Source organism: Eublepharis macularius, chromosome 2 (assembly GCF_028583425.1).
Source record: "Eublepharis macularius isolate TG4126 chromosome 2, MPM_Emac_v1.0, whole genome shotgun sequence".
NCBI lineage: Eukaryota > Metazoa > Chordata > Lepidosauria > Squamata > Eublepharidae > Eublepharis > Eublepharis macularius.
In genome coordinates this window covers 14,955,115-14,972,809 of record NC_072791.1, presented here as the reverse complement: position 1 = coordinate 14,972,809, position 17,695 = coordinate 14,955,115, and the positions used below count along the sequence as shown (strand labels likewise).

Sequence of the window (17,695 nt, the reverse complement as noted above, 5' to 3'; positions counted from 1 at the left end):
GACTTTATTGGATCATGACTCCCTTCTATCAAAGCTTTTTTCTAACGAGAGAAGATTTATTTCAACAAAGAAAGACCTTCCTCCATCAGAAAGTAATTCTCCACTGGAGGAGGTCTTTCTCCCTTGAAGCAAGATTTAGAAGAGAATCATAGGATCCAGCTTGGTGGAAAGAAGTCATAGGATCCAGTTTATTAATTTAAAGTTTTCCAGAACTGTTTCCAGCACTTTCAGGCTGGAAACACAATTTCAAACCAAGCCTCAGGATGTGTGTGTGTGTGTGTGTGTGTGTGTGTTGAGTTTTTGTAAGTTTCCAAAATCATGCCCTTATGATGAAAGATACCTTTGAACAGCAGCATTAGCTTTTCTACCATGTTAATATGAGATGCATTAATCATTCAGTGCATTTATCAGAGCCGTCATAGATAGCGCTGCTAATTTTTTTTTTTTTGTTATGGCAACCAGTATGATTCAGTGGACTATAAAAGGAAGGTGTGTGCAGCATGTGTTATGCTTTATTATAGGGTTTTTTTTGCGTTCATCAGCTAATGTTGGTTAGGTTTGATCCTATCTTTTGAGCCACATTATGGTGTTAAAGCTTGAGTAGAACCTCTTTTAATAACCAGATACTTATATAATATAAGTTGGCATGGAGTGGCAGTAATGAGGTCAGAAAGGGCTGCGTTTAGTGTTCTGTTCTGTCATATTGTACTTCTACCTTTCAGAAACACTACTGTGACTTTTTGCATTGGTGTAAACAGAATGGATTTTTCCTGAAACTATTCTGCAGTTTATCAGAGTTTCAGGAAATACTGTAGAATTTTACTGGATGCAGGAAACTTTGATTTTGTATAAAAATACACATTTTAAAATTTTTATTCATGCAAAGCAAAAAGAAAAGAAAAAAATGATGGCAAGTCTATATATAGGGTTCTATAAAAGGTCTTCAAATATGTGCGATATGATCAAATGTTAATAATATTATTAGGTGCTCATCCAGTGAATTATGAGAAATGGGCTTTTGTCTTTCCAGTACTGTAGTATAAATCTTTTAGTGACTGAAAGGGCAGGAAGGGTCCATTTCCTCTGACCATTGGTTAGGTTCCATGAGACAGGCAAAAGTACATAAACATCCTGAAAAATAAATGAGTATTCTAATACAAAACTAGTATGAGTGATGACTTTCTCCCAAAATGTCCAAAGCATACGCTTAAGAGATACATCTTGTAAGTTAAAACAGCAACAGTTGGACACTATACTTAATTCTTTATTAAAAAGGCACTGTGGTGTCCAGTATACTCTCTATATAATTTTTTTGCTGAATCAGTCACAGTTTAAGATCCATAGAAGCAACTGGTAAAGGAGTACCCTTGACAGTGTTCAAGAATGTCTGCTCCGCATTTTTATATGTTGTCACTATTGGTAGTAGTAATTCATTAATAAAAGTAACAGATGCTGTTACTGAGGTGGTGGGGGGAGAGATGAAGAGTAGGAAATTGGAGTTGTTGTATAAGGAAAAGAGGGCAAGCTCTGGGATAATGTAGCGATCATTGTAGCCAGAGGAAAGAGTAAGCACACTTGCACATGGGGTATGGGGATGTCAGATTTCAAATTCCCACCTCCTGGTCTCAGAAATAGCCCGCTGCCCCATGGTCCCCTTTGTTAGAACCAGGAATGAGCTCTGAATTCCTTTAGATTTCAACAACAGATTACTAGGCGTCTGTGCTGTCCTTTCAGTCTCTTGCCTGTTTGCTTCTCTCTAAGCAGATTCTAAGTACCGTATTTTGATAAAGACATGTTTTTCTTTCAGCAGTTACAATAGGTTGTCATAGGACTGAAGTTTAATGGTATATTTAAAGGGGAGCGGTAGGTGCATGGTGAAGGACGTGGTAAATATACTTTACTGTGAGGATGCTTGTGGGAAGTGTTTTTTGTTGATTTTAGGCCTGTATTATGCCAAAGTTTGAGGATCATAGAGATATGTCAAAAGTTCACATATCCAGCTTCTAAATCTGTAGCTATTCTTAGTGGATTAGAGGGAAATCGGTTACATGACGATGACAAACAGTCAAGAATAGCATTCAGTTTGTGTCTACAGGGCTGTGATTTGCTCACTAGGTAACTTGTACAAGTGCTGAAGAGATTTTTGTAGCAATTTACCACTTAATGTGAGCATGCCAGTCTGCATATGGATCTTCACAGGTGGAGCCCTTGACCTCCTGCCAGAACTTCATTGATTTAGGCAGAGTTCTTGATAATTAAGGAGCTAACAGTTGTGCTGGAAGTAGGAATTATGATGTTGTACATAGTCTGCAAGAATTCATTTGTCAAAGTTAGGCTGTTGAACTGGGGTATTTGTACTTGTAGGTTGGCTCTTACATTCTAAAATAAATTTACAAACTGCTTACACATGCTGTTTCATCTCAGAGAGAAATTCAAAGTCCATATATTTACAATAATCTTTCAAGCTTTTGTGGATTTGAATCTCATGGAGTATTTCTGAATGAACTACCTTCAAAATACATGCTATTGAAATACTTTGCAAGTGAAATGGGCCATTTTTGTTAGCTTCTCACAACAACAATCTTAAGATTTTATCTATTTATTTAATTGGTCTTTTGTGTATTAAATTAATTACCAACTCATACTTGACGATTAAGAACTTCCTTTCTTGGCTGACTCTTGTGAAGATTAAGGCATATTGGGTAAGTTCAGAGCACTTTATTTAGGGAATTTTTATTCTGCTTCTCCTGGGGAGTCTGCTGAAGGCAGCTTACGAAGCAGCAGAACACAAATATTAAAAGTTATAATTTAAAACTCAGCCAGAATTTTTTTTAAAAAAATCTTTGAGCAGCTTAAAAATGGATGTAATGGTTTTCAAACTAAAACCACACTATAAATGATTTTAAAAGATCAACCCCTTAAAACCTAGGTAAACAAAAAGGCTTTGGTCTGGCACCTAAAAGAAAGTAAAGTAAGTTTCACGGAAAGGCATTCTGTAGATGAGGTGCCACTACTGAAAAAGGCCCTGTCTCTGGTTGCCGTCACTTCACGGAGAGCAGGTCTTATGAGGCAGATCTTAATAGAAGTGTCATAGACTTTGACTGTAATGGTATAGATTCTTGAATAAATTAGGCTTGAGAATTTTCTTTTAGTTTCCGAATCTGCAAACATGTATTTGCTTCTTACTGTTTCAGTTTTGCTCTCGATGTTCCAACCTTGAGAGAGATAATTAATGAATAAATGGCTTCATGCCCAGAATAAATCCAAGAACAAGGAATACACAGTTTGAAACAAATATCCTTTGAAAAAATGTCATTCAGTGCTCAGAGGGGTCTTACATCAAGTCTTCAAAGGAAATGAATTAAATGGTTTATGGTCATGTGAGGTTCATGTAATTGGGCATAAATAAGGTAACCACACTATAAAACCCTCTAATATTTGGGTGGTGGTGAGACTATCATGTTTTCTGAAAACACTTTAGTGAGAATGTTCTAAATTTTATTTTTTTAAATTTAACAAAGATAGGATTTCGGATGACATGTATGCTTTTAAATTTCCGATCTCTTTAATGCATGCTGGTGTTTTTATATGGTTGCAATTCTTTTATATTTAATCATTTTGAGAGTGATCACATTAGTTCTAAATAAATGTTGAGTGAACTTTAGCTGGGATGCAAGGTTTTCACTTAACTCTTGGAATAAATAAACTTCTAACCTCTCTTCAGTCAGAGGGCTGATTACCTGTTCGAGATTGATTCTTGGAGAGAATAATCATCTCAGTGCAGACTTGTGGTTTAGTGGTTAATGCGTTGCTTTGGAACCGACAAAGAGACTGCTAGTTTCCACATGCCTGCTTTAAAGTACTTGCTTCTTCCATGAATGGTCCTTCAAGTACATAGCCACAAAACGCTCAGTTCTGGTACTCTGATCTGAGCTTGCATGAATACCTTAATGTCATATGCATGCTTCTACAGTATACACTATGCAGTCTGCTCCAAAAAACTTTGCATTGACATACTGGTTCTGATCCAACATATACAGTGTCTGGGGCTGCATGTACCTAGTCCCATCAAAAAAGCTGCCACTACACCGATCAGCTTTGGTAGGGAGGGGAGGTGGCTGAATTCAGCTGCTTATTACAAGTTTTTGATCAGGCCTTCCGTGTGAATAATCCCTGCTGTTTAAATGGGCTAGAGAAATTGCATACAGTACTTGTGTATGCTCCTTATGCCCCACGTACACGTCTGTGGAAGCCTGCTTGTGCATGCATGTGACCTTTAGTTGGGTCAGAGCGTGTGTGTTTTATCAGCAAACAACTGTGCAAATAGTTCTCACAGCCCATCTTTATGCAAAATTATACTAGTATTGCATACGCCGTGAACAAAATGTAAGCAGATCATATCTGCATATCAAAAAATTCATATGGGGGCACTCGTGGTTAGAATACAGGGCGTAGATTCTGAGAGGAGTCACTCTGGAGGAGTTACTTCCCAGCTTCCTTCCTTTCATTTTAGCCTCTGTTGCCCTCCAGAGCCAGACTCCTGTGGGCCAGTTGACCTGAAGGAGCATGTGGGAAGCAAACAGGGAGGCTGCAGCAGGAATGGGGATCATTAGCAAAAAATCTCCTTCCCTTCCTCTACAAATGGAAAATCTGTTCCACTGGAGGAGCTGCTTTTGTGCCAGTGGCACGGGATGTTAGGCTCCAAGCTTGTTTTGCCCCCCTCCCAAGTAGTCAATGACATCTTCATATATCTAGTATCCCAAGAAGCCACACAAAGAAACTGAAAAAGAATAGATCTGCCAAGTTGGTGGAAGGAAACACTGTCCTTCTGTCCTTCTAACCTGTTCAGTCATTTGCAAGGGGCCATGCAAAACCAAATGATTGAGCAGGTTAGAGGGGCCGAAAGATTGTTGGGTGGATGTAAAGAAGTAAGGAAAGTGGGCGATTGGGTGGGCAAGGGGGAGAAAAAACAGATTTGCTGACTGGATGTAATGGGGCGAAATGGAGATGGGGTCAGCAGGGGAGGGACAGAATTTCCCCCTTACACAAGTCCTTGTGGATCCCTTACATGTTTGTACTGTCGTCCCAAGGACTGCTTCTTTAACAGGCTCTGTTCTGTGAAATTAATATTTGATATTTCTTAATTACAGAGGCCACTATGGCAATAACTCTTCATATGAATTAATTGAAGGACAACTTCCAGGTGTGGTTTTTAAAAACATCTATTTATTCGATCAGCTCTATGAATCTTTCTACATACTGTGCCACCGATTTGCTCCATGAACACATAATGCTTTTTCTGGGAGAAAATGTTAATCCGCTTGCTCTGTTTCTATTTTTGGAGACTGTCAGCTAGCTGGACTCTCAATATGGGTTTTCTTCATTTTAAGTATCCGCAAGTAAGTGTTCCTTTAAGTTCACTCAAAGAAGAGTGAGTCCCACTGATTGGGAGAAAAGCAGGATATAAATATTTTAAACAAATAAATCGGTACTCATGCCCTTTGCAGAGTGTGTTCAGGTTAGCAAAGCCTGCTTTGTATTTGGTTTACATTGCTGATAAAATAAATTCTTAAAATCTGTTTACAATGTGTTCTCTGACCTTTTAGAACATTCATACGAGGTACTTGCACTTTCAGCTATGAAATCATATAAAGCACCATGAAAATACAATTTAAACTGGTAAAATTTCAAAAAACTAGTGGCCATAATCTGTATGTTTATTTTGCATGAGAACCAGACTTAAACACTGCAAAATATCATGGTGTGTTTCTGCCGTCCTCCTTACTCTACTGTGCTGTTTCTTGAATGTCTGAGTTGCTGATTGACTCGTAATCTGCCTTGAGTCTCAGTGAGAAAAGAAAACTATAACAAATGTTAAGTAAACAAATAAAAAGGGATTTAAAATGCCCAGAAATTTTGAAAATACAGATTTTTCCCAGTTTTTTTTCTAGGAAAAAAAATAAATTTGGGGAAAACTTAAATATATACAATATTTTTCTGTCAAATCTAACTGTGGTTTGCTGCTTTAACAGCATGAAACACGTCAACTTTAAGTTAGCATATGAAATTGTATTAACATATTTATGGAATTTAGAAGTATAAATGCCTTGGCTTTTTTTTACAAGAAAAATTGCTAACACACCCAGTCTTAAAGTGAGATATATTTTGTAGGAGGGTTTTTTCAAGTGTTCCCTCAAATTTATCAAAATGATCATAAAGCAGGTAGTTTACCAGATGTTTTTAGGGCTTGAGGATGGGGATAGGGTTCCCAGGGGAGGCAGTCGCGTGCATACATGGTGCTTGTGGATTTACACTATTTGTTTACTTGTTCGATTTTCAGGTAAGTGTCAAATTTCACATTCCATTTTCCTGAAATACAAGTATAATAGCACAAATAATGCATTAGGTGCCATTTTGAGGTAATAAATTCCTTGTTATCTGTTGTCTATTTTTTTTCTTTGTTTAGCATGTATCGGTTGCTAACCAATTTCACTGGATGGCCAAATGCTACTCTAATAAGAAAGTAGTTTCTTTTTTCAGTTTCGCTACGTTGTTAAACCTTATAACCTTTGTTGATACCTCTGTCACCCTATCAACAGGAAGACTCTTGAAGAAATTCTGATGAGTTTGAGAGTCAAGACTTTCCTTTAAAGAAACCATGCTTATCTTTTTTCGAACCATAAAACTTCTTATCACCTATTTAACTGGGACAGGCGCTAGACTGATAGGGTCAGTAGTTTCCTAGATTTATCTAAATTGCTTTTTAAAAAAAATCAGTGTTGGTTACTTTCCAGTTTCTTCTGGTAGAGAGTCTGATTTACATATTTTAGTTAAAAGATTTTCATTTTGATTTTAAAAGCTCTTGGATGAATGCTAGTTAGTCCTAGTTACAAGTTACTTTTAAATCCATTGATCATTCAAAGTCAATGCATATGGTGGTTGACTGGGAGGAGGCAGTAGGTATCACCCCTGAGCATATTTGAAGGTAGATTGGAGATGTCTTCAAGAGAAGGTATCAGGTGGCAGTGAAGACACTGGGACCATTCTTCCTGCATCATGTAAGCACATGGCTGCTGAGTGGAGAGCAAAGCCTGGTGCTGCCAAGTGATGTTACAGCTTATATACACTTCAGCTACTGCTTTATCCACTTAGGACTGATGTGCTTACATGGTGCTCTGGGAGTGTCCCACTGTCTTGATTAGTGCTTCATGACATCCTCTGGTAAAGGCAAGAAACACAATCAGTGGTAGTAGCTATCATTCTCTCAGTGCATCTCTACCTCTATCAGACAGTGTTTTCTGGGAAAGCATCCGAAGCCTGGGCAAGCTCGGTCCTGGAAGTGCAGGATCGGCCTTGGTTAGTAATGGGATGGGAGACCTCCAATGAAGACCAGGGTTGCAGAGGCAGGCAATGGCAAACCACCTCTGTTGGTCTCTTGCCATGAAAACCCCACCAGGGGTCACCATAAGTCAGCTATGACTTGACGACGTTTTCCACACCTTTACATCTGAAGATACGGTTTAAAGAGTCACTATACTTGTATTTGCTGTACCTCTTGCATTTCATAGTCTTTTTAGCCCCACTGCTCACATTTTTCACTGTTTGTACAATATAATGTGTACTTGTAAAATATAATGCATCTAATGAAGTTGACTGTAGTCCATGAAAGCTAATGATACAATAAATCCATTCATCTTTAGGGTTCCGAAGGCTCTCTTTTTATTTTTACAATGACAGAAGAATATAGTACCTCTGTAAGATTCAGTAGTGTCTTTCTTTGCTACATCTTCTGCAGTGAAGACTGAAGCAAAGAATAGCTTCTCTGCAATTTCTTTTTTGCTTCAACATTACGTTCTAACTCCTTGTCATCATCTAACAGTCTTACTGTCTCTCTGGCTGGTTTTCTTCTTCTGATGTATTCTTTGTGGCTTACAGATCCCGTTAAGATCCTGGGATCCTCAGTTTTCATTTAAAAGCTGTCATGTTGCAAAGATAAGCTTTAAAATGTGACGACAGCATATCTTTGGAAAATACAAGACGAATAAAAGAGTTGCAAGTGATCTTTTCAGACACTGAAGTTTTTAAGAACACAGTTTGGTACACAATTGAGATGTGATACCAGAGTCTGATCATTTCCACTGTTCTGCATCATGCCATGTGTAGTTTTTTTTCCTAATGTTCAATTTATGCACCTCATTTCTCAGTCATAGTTTGGAGCTTGGAGACACCATTGGTTTGTTTGCAGATTTCCCCATCCCTGTCATACTTTACCATACCAATTTCTTGCCTTAGCATCCAAACTGGACTAACTCTTGCCACTGCTAACCAGAATTGCATACAGACCATATTTAGAAACCATGACTGGAAGGGCGGGAATCCACATGCAAAAAGTAAGGAGGAGCAGGAATTTGCACTACACTGTCTGAAATGAACTAATGAGATTCTGTAGTTAAGGGTAAGTACTTAGACTTGCGGGTAGCCTAAATGGAAGGGGAAAGTTGTCTGTTTGGTTTCATGCTCTTTTGCCAATCTCCAGCCAGTTCCTGTGTATTCATTTCCATTTCTTCCTCACTGAGTCTTTGAACAGATGCTTTTACTACTGAGTATTTTTATTTTTGTGTTTCAGTTGTGTACATGATTGCTAATGTTTCCTGGGTGCAGATGAGCAGTAGGCAAGAATTGTGTGTGACAAATGTACAAAGAAAAATGTGCAAGCAGGATGGCTTGTTTTGTTTTGTAGTTTTGGCAAATCTGGATGAGTGTTGTTATGACTAGGTAAAATATTTAATCACGGTAGCAAATGTACACTATGATTTTATGTGCTGTTCTTGGGTGCAAGTCCTATCAGAAAGGGGATATGCTATTGTGTAAGAGAGGTTTCTTCTGGGCATATTTGGTGGGTATTATACAGACAGGCAATGAAGGAGATGTAACATTTCCAGACATTTGGAAGCCATGGAAAAAAGGCATTTACTCTACGGGGGTGGACAAGTTTGGGGGGAAAATGTAAATATATGCAATGCTTATTTTTATATCAAACTTATTTCGCTTCTTTAACTACATAAAATGCATCATTTATAACTTAGCATATAAAATTGTATTAATTAGCGTATGTATGAAATTTAAACGTACAAGTGCTTTGGTTTTCTTCAGGCAAAGTTGTAAATATACCCAATACAAGAGAGAGAGAGAGAGCTGCAAAATCCTGCATGCTATGCTGCCTTAGCACGGTTTGCTCGTTCCAAAGTAATATATACAACAGATATTTTTTTTTTTTAGTGCTTCCATTTTTTTCCAATGGAAAATTTGAGGGAAAAAGGCCTCAGTTTTTTTTACACCATACATATTGAGTGAGTAAAAACTTAACTGAAAAAGCATTTTTCATTCCAAGGGAAAAAGAGATTTCGTAAGAATTTTTTTACAGTGGTACCCAGATGTTTTCAGTTTTCCCATAAACGTTGTGGGGAGGTGACATGACCATTTTTTTCCAACCCAGGCCTTCATATCACTAGATATTGAAATTCTTGTATTTAAAGTTATTTCTTCTTTACACAGCAGTTACATTTTTTTAGGATTAAGACATTTACATTGCAATCATATGCAGATTCTCTCAGAATTAAACCCCTCTGTATTCCGTGGGGTGCATAGGATTGTACTGTTCTACTTGTCCTTTATTTTCTTTCCTTTCCTTTGGTAGTACTTAACATTTTTCCTCTTCCCTGTTCCTAACTTTTGCTCTTTCAGAATCTTCCTTTCATCTGCACTATTTAGTTGCAACCACTAGAGAGTGGTGTCTCTTTAACCTTTGATCATGTGTTGCCCCAAAGTACAAATATGTTTGCTTGATTATTTTCAAATTAAGTTGTATACTTTTTGGAAATGGGGGGCAATTTTTATATGATGAAATGGGTGCTGCTTACTATGGAAAATCTGCTGCCCTTTTACATACAGTGTAAATGAATTTCAAGTGTTCGCACAATTCGCTACTTGAGAGAAGAAAATGTAGCTTTAAAAATGATCATGTTCTGACATGTTTAATTTTATTTTCAAAAGGGAACGTATGTGCCCTTCTGTGGGCAGAATGCTTCTTTTAGGGCTGGTATTTCTTTGGGGTTTATGATATGACAGTAGAGTTGAAATTGCATTCCTTATACTTCTGTGTATGTTGTTTTCATTAATTGCTGAAGGGAACGTCTTCTGAATTGAAGTGTTATAGACAAACCTTGAAAGTCATGGAGAAATCCTTGAAATATGGAGAAATGTGTGACATACCTGTTGCAACTTTGATGTACAGTCAGTTAATGGAATCCAAGCTCTTCAGATATAATTAGTTTTGGGTGGGCATCATACCAGTCCTTTTCTCTAATGTACAGAATGTCATTATTAGAAGAGAGCAGGAACATGGGGAGTGTAGTCTGAAATGTCATTTAGGGGCATGAATGCACTTTATTGCATGAGAGAAACTAGAGGATTGCCTTCTCATGTCAAATGTGGTTTGCGGACCACTGTTTTAAAATTCTGTTGGTGCCTGAACAAGGGAGTGATGAGAGTGTCAAGCCTAGGACCTGGGAGATCTGCGTTCAGATCCCATTTTGCCATGGCACACACTGGGTGATGTACTCTTTGAGCTTAATTTACCTCACAAAGTTGTCATAAGGATAAAGACAGGGAAGGGAGGGTTATGTATGCTGCTTTGAGCTCTTCTGTACTTCAGTTAAGGGCCACTATACATTATGTTGTGGCAAACTTGGTTTTTATTTATTTTATTTATTTATTTATAGTCCGCCTTTCTCACTGAGACTCAAGGTGAATTACATAGTGTGTGATTAGTACAATCAGTAGCAAGGACAAGAGCAGGCATTTCCATACAGTGAATATTTCCTTAAACAATGTCATAGGGTAAATGAATACAAGTTTACAAAGACATAGCATTAGCAAGGATCCAATACAGGGTTGAAGAATTGCTGAAACAGAACATAATCAATTCTAGCACAGGTAGCATACAGGAGTACATATTTAAAGCAACAGATAATATGTAAGGCAACATAATGGTGAAGTCTATGGTTCCTAACTCTTTAGTGAAACATCTGAGACCCCCTCCCTACAGTACCACCCTCCTATCTGAGAAAAAAGCCTTTTTGAATCATTCGGTTTTGCATTGTTTGCAGAAAGCCAGGAGTGTGGGGGCTCTCCTGACCTCCTCAGGCAGGCTGTTCCATAGAGTAGGGGCCACCACAGAGAAAGCCCATGTACGGGCTGCTGTTGATTTCATCCATGTACAGGCTGGCACCTGCAAGAGACCATGTTCAGATGAGCGAAGCTGCTGTGGAGGGACATAGGGAGGGAAGCAGTCCCGCAGGTATGTCGGGCCAAGGCTGTAAAGAGCTTTGTATGTAATAACCAGTACCTTGAACTGAGCACGGTAACTGATAGGTAGCCAATGGAGTGACTGTAGGATGGGAGTGATACTCCTGCTCACTCCTGCTAATAGTTGAGCTGCAACATTTTGCACTAATTGGAGCCTCCTAGTTAACTTAGATGGGAGACCAATGTATAGTGCATTACCATAGTCAAGTTTTGATGTTACCATAGCATGGATCCGGGTGACCAGGTCGGCTGTGTCGAAATAAGAAGCCATCTTCCAGGCTAGAGTGAGATTGTAGAAAGCATTTTTTGCAGCTGCCTTAACTTGTTTTTCTAGTAGCAGTGCTGGATCCAGTATAACCCCTAGGCTCTTAACTGAGTCTGCAAGGGTCAAACAAGCTCCATCGAAAATGGAGAGTACAATGTATTTCAAGATCTCTGCCTTCCCAACAAGCATCACTTCAGTCTTGTCTGGGTTCACTTTTAATTTGTTATTTTTCAGCCATTTCACTATGGCTGTCAGGCAGTGATCTACTGTATGTGGGGACCTGGATAGTGAGATACAGAGTTGGGTGTCATCTGCATATTGATGACATCGATCTCCATAGCTGTGAATGAGTCATTTAAAAAAAAAAAACTGTGGGCCAGCAGTTTAAGGAAATAATATCCATCAGATGATAAAGCTATGATGTTTTAAGTAATACTTTATGAATCCTTTATTATTTTACTGTGTTTTATGTATCTATAGTCTTTCTTGGCTCTAGGCTTTAGAAACAGTGGGCAATAAATAATGGAGTGGGTAGCCCTAAGTTAAGTTACAAACCATCTGTTGTAAACATCTGTTTGTTAGATTATATTTCTGTACATGGTTTAGTATTGTCCACTTTTTTCTAGACCAGAAGCACAAAGCAGGTTACAAACTGATAAAACAAAACTGTCATTCTGTGCTATAAAACAGCACAACTTGAAGTTATATGAGGTCTGACCAAATGCTTTCAAAATAGAAAAGCTGTGAATGTCGCGACATCGAGCTATAAGGGTCTCTTGGGAAAGTTGGACAAATGTGAAATATTTTTACGTTTCACAGACTATAACAAATATACTTTACCTTTCTTCTCAAGATCACTTCATGCAAGCTGTACTGCTGCTGCTCCTACATATACTGAATGTTATTAAATGGTAGTGTTGTAGTAGTTTTGTAGTTTATAACATGTTTAAATATTTCATACCTATAGAACATTTGGTCTTTTACTGAAAAGAGACAAGGGAGGAGCTAGGAAATTCCAGCAGTCAGGAGTTGGCTACAGTAGGGATATAAATGCAGAAAATAACAGGAATATGTTTCTTGCCCTTGTCATGTCTTTCTTCTTTCCTGACTGCGCACAGGAATTGGAAGAATGGGAAAGCTGAAATAAAAACCGTTTAATCATCTGCTTGATTTTTAGGGAAAGAGAAGCTGGTGCTCAGGTATCACGATGAGTAGTCATTGCCCTGTGACCCGGAAGTCTTTCCCCCAGTCCCTGTTACAGAGTATAGTCCTTGACCATATCAATAGTTGCCAGGGCTAGGCCCTGCCCATCTTAGTTTGTTTGGAGGATTATGGGAGTGTTCTGTGGCAGCCAGCCAAAGTAGAGGGAGCTTGGCTTCTGTCTTAGTGAAATGAAGGCTGCAGCAATTTTGAGAGAGAACGGAAGTAGAGCTCTGTCTCTTCACACCTATTTTAGCTGCTCACTGGTTTTCCCTTCCCTTCTCAATTGTTATAATGCTGGGTTTTATACCATATGAACCTGCTCATCACACAGAGCTAATTGCACCATTAGTATTTCTGGAATGTTTTCAGACGCACCAGTACAGAGTAATTATTCATAATTATCAGTTCTCATTATATTGATATCATCTGTGGATTCTACCTCATAATATTTAACTTATTGGCTAAATATATATGCATGCATATGCGTTATCAGTTTTTCTTCTCAAGAAGAGATGAAATACTTTCTCCTTCATGTCCATCCTGGCGTAGAAGCATTAATTCCTTTGTTTAAGCTGGAGAGGACTTGCATCTAGGAATAAAAAAATAACAAACATAACCCCCTTGGGATTCCTCATGATTCCTCTGGATCTTTGTGAAGGCAAGTGCTCTTTTTGCTCAACTGTAAACTGCCTGAAAACTTTTTGGTTGATTTAATGACGTGCCTTTTACTCGTTTGATTGATCGCTTTAAAATAAATCTGCGTGCTTTTAAACCTCCATAAAGATATTCTTTGGATTATTGAAGGTAGAGTAAGAATACTTTACAATTTCATATATTAAAGCTGTCACTCATTGTTAGAAGAGAAGCTGATGATATTGTCTTGCTATAACATGGAAATTTATTTTTATTCTAATCTTTCCTCTCATTCTTATTGATTAAAAATTGCTCCTCTTTAATTAATCAGCTAACACATTGGTTGATCTACCCATTAAACATAATTAAAGGTTCCAGCCATATGTTATACTTTGCAGCGTTGTATGGGGATCCCTGCAAATTGGATGTGTAGAAATGTGGATCCAATAAAGAGCAAAAGATGTTTTGCACTCTGAGATTTTTTTGACTGATGCTCTAAGCGACAGTGTTTTAATACACAGTTTCACAATAAGATACATGGTCAGACTTGGATCCTCTGATAGGTTTAGGGCTTTTCTTTTAATTTCACTTCTCAGTGTAACTCAGCTATGAATTCAAATCTGGAGTTATTTTCAATTAGGTAAATCATGTGAACGAGCTTTGAGAAATTTTACAAAAATAATTGAAATGCTGTATGAAGTTTTAGATTTGATGGCTACTTATAGCAGAAATAAGAGAAAGTTGTAAACAGGATTCTTACTGTGAGCACAATTTAAAAACTGCCAAGCCTAAAATGTTTGCAAAAAGGCATTTTCATTTGATCTTTTTTAAAAAAGCAGCTCCATGTGTTGGTTAAGGAGTGTCTAAACATATTCATTCTGTGTGTCTGCATGGTGGGGAAAAATTCTTTTGAAACTAATTTTAAAATGAAGACTTGATTTTAAAACGCCTTTATGGCTTTGTTATTGGCTACCCAGCACCAGTGCTTGATACATATATGCTAATTTTATTTGTGCCTTGTCATCTTCCATTACACAGTTGCTTGTTTTAGCACCGCCCATTTTCTTAATATGCAGAAATGTCGACCTTAGAACAGAATTCTAGGTTGCACTCCTGAGAGTTATAGATGGGCAGTGCTGACAAGGATGGATATTTGGCATATTTTATGTTCTGAAGATTCAACTTGGAACAGTAATTTAACAGGTGTGTGGTGGTCACCTGTATGAAGCCATGCCGGCTTTCTCTACTGTCGCTAGCTGTGTAAAGAATTCTCAACAGGTAATTAGAAATGTGATAACTGTTTTTGTGCTGTGGTACCTATCAGTAGTGTAAGGCTAATTAAAAGGCATCCTGAATCTGCCTATTGATGTAAGCATGTTTATTAGAATTCATTCATTTGGAAAAGGGGGCAGGCTAAAACATTTGCTAAAAACTGACAAACTTGGATTTGTTTATGAAGAGTTTTGATAACTTTTTACTGTCACAAAATTAATAGGCAGTTGTTTTAAATGTGTTAATGTATGGGTTTTCCAATTTGTTATTGAATTAGGTAACAGTGTTTCCAGACAGGGGAGAGTTTTATCTGTAAGAATTTGAATGTAAAGTGCATTAAAAGGTGGGCAGAACTAGGCAAAAAGAAAGGATAAGAAATAAAGAAAGTTAATTTTGATTTTCATGTATTCTGAATTGTTCAAAGCCACAAGAAACACTGAAAACAAATACTAATGCATAATCCCAACCTCCCAAACTGAAAGAACACATTTATCTCAACCAAAGGTATTGTAGCTCCCAGCCATACCTCTTTTTAGTTGCCAGTTGTGTTGTCCTGATTTGTCTGAGAGAAGAAAAACAAGTACGGCACACAGAACTTTTAAAGCAAATGGTTCTCTGCCCAGTGGAAGAAGAAAAGCCTTGTTGTAGATGGGGCAAGGTTTTTCCAAATTCCTCCATGGGAGTACTCCGGGGTACTGGAGTACTAGATTCCCAAAGGTTCCCAAATTCAGATTTGAACTGTCTTTTAGTAAAACTTCAGGCACACACTTGGCACTGTGTGATTAACAAGCATTCGAAGTGAAGTGGATGAGGAGGTCAAGGCAGCATGTCATTACAAAGCAGAAACCATTTCAGGTTTAATGATTGGTCAAATGAAGACTAGTTACACAAACAGGATGACAAACAAGTGATTTTTATATTAGTCATTGCTGAGTTATGATTGCATATTAGTAGTCTATTTACCGCTTCCAAATGTGTACACAGTGGAGGGATGAGGTGGAATGTGATAAGAATGAAACACTGAGAAATTTAAAGACTGTGAATTTTTCAAGGGGGCAATTTGAGTCTATCTGTATTGTGAGATCATAAAGCATTTTCTATTGGATTTAGGGCAGTTGCTGATTCCCCCCCAAAGAGGGTGCTTGGAAAGTCCAAGTGCCACTTTAGAACATGGTGCATGGTTGCTTGGAAGTTGGATCCTGGCGGTAGTGTCTGGTTCTCATGGACCTTGGCCTTTTTAATCATCCGTTGACTGCCAGCCATTTAGCATCTTCAAGTTCTTCAATACAGAAGTGGAAGCTTTTGGTTAAGAATTAAAGGACAATATTTTATTCCGCAAACTGAGTCCCGTAGGTCTGTGTGCTCCTCATTAGTGCTCCTTCCCATACAACTTTTGGAACCTTGCTTCAATTACAGAAGACGTTTTCTGTGTGGCATGGGAGCTTCTGCTTCAGGGACACACGCCCAGAGCCCTTTCGGGTACTTGAAACCTTTCACCTGTTCTTTGGACCTCGTTCATAGAATTTCTGTGGTGCACGGGATTCTTCCAGAAACACACTTTCAGATGCCAGTTCAGATTTTTTAAAAGCACCAACCCAGTTAGGTTAACTTAACAAAAAACATTTTACTTCCTCCACACCAAAACAAACTTTCTAAGCCCCCTGGTGGATTTAGCATTTAAAAAAAATTCCGGCCTGCAATCAACCATAATGGGACTTAATTTACATCGAGTGGTATGTAATTTTGAAGGTCAATGGAAAATTCTTAAGTCCATTCTAAATCCAGTTGTTCCAGTACTGCTTCTATGGAGTAGTGAATCTTTGCTTAAACCGCTGGAAGGGCCATTGGCAAGCTAATGTGCCATGGAGGAAGGAAGCTGTGGGCCAGACGGGAAATCTACATTCCAGTCATTGCTAACTTAAGGGCGTGTGTATGCACATGCAAGAGACGAGGAAGTCATTAATCTAATTAATGAAATCAGAAATCCTCTCTAAAATATTTCCTTGGAACCTTCTAATAGAAGAATACTTTTTAAAACTCTTGGTAGACGGTGACTTTCTTGTTGTCTTCTTGCAAACATATATACATATCGATATCTGTTCCTTGTGGGAAGGAAAATTAATGGATGTTGTTACAGCAGAATAACCTTTGACTAGCTCTCCGCCCTGTCTTTTGCAGCACAAATTGATGACGTTAGTTGCTTCGCTTCATAGTCTTCTTTTGTGTGTCAAGTTATGTCTGGTTTGTGTGGAATAAGCAACTCCTTGCCAGATGTTGTATGCTCCATCATAAAACGTTTCTTTTAAGATGCTTCCAATAATCAAGGTGTGGTTAGAGTGCTTTGCGGTTTGAGTTTCTATCCATTTCATGCAGGATTATTTTCTCTCTAGTGGGCTCAGTTATAAATATATGATCCACAGGACTGGAAATTTTTACAGAAATCAAATGTGATTTAGCCGTATTACTCCCTGTACCATAAGCTGTAAATACTATGTACATCAACCACATCATCCATAGGGCTGATTCTTGACTTCAGAGATTTGAAACGGTAAACAGAGATATTTAATACCATATTTTTTAGGAACTGAAAGCAAAATACTTACACACGAGTAGTATTTTTAATTTTCATTTTGGCATCTCGACAGAGAAGTTACGTATGGTGATAAGTGTGAAGATAGAGACTTTGGCTAGAGTGGCTGGAGTATGCTGCAGGACAGGACATATCAGGATGGTAAATGCTTTAATCCGGAGAACAGGAGTAGGCTATAATCTTGCCACATCAAGTCTGTTAAAAGTTTTAGATGGAGGAGTTGTAGTTCAGTGGAATAGCATCTGCTTTGCATGCAGAAGGTCCCAGTTTCAGTCCCCAGCATCTCTAGTAAGAGGCACCTGGTAGTAGGTGATGCGAAAGACCTCTGCCTGAGACCCTGTATGGTCAAGTGCACCATAGGGAGC

At 38.2% G+C, this 17,695-nt stretch overlaps 1 protein-coding gene across 9 annotated transcripts in view; it reads left to right on the top strand.

Annotated features, from left to right (window-relative positions):
• Positions 1-17,695, top strand: part of PPP2R5E (protein phosphatase 2 regulatory subunit B'epsilon) — a 109,447-nt gene that overhangs the window by 18,189 nt on the left and 73,563 nt on the right. Inside the window, exon 1 of one of the 9 annotated variants that reach the window (XM_054970281.1) lies at positions 14,666-14,746. The exons of the other annotated variants lie outside the window; for them this stretch is intronic. The gene's annotated coding sequence lies outside the window, so the exon portion shown is untranslated. Of the gene's footprint in view, positions 1-14,665; positions 14,747-17,695 lie in introns of those variants that run through there. 9 annotated transcript variants of the gene reach the window in all.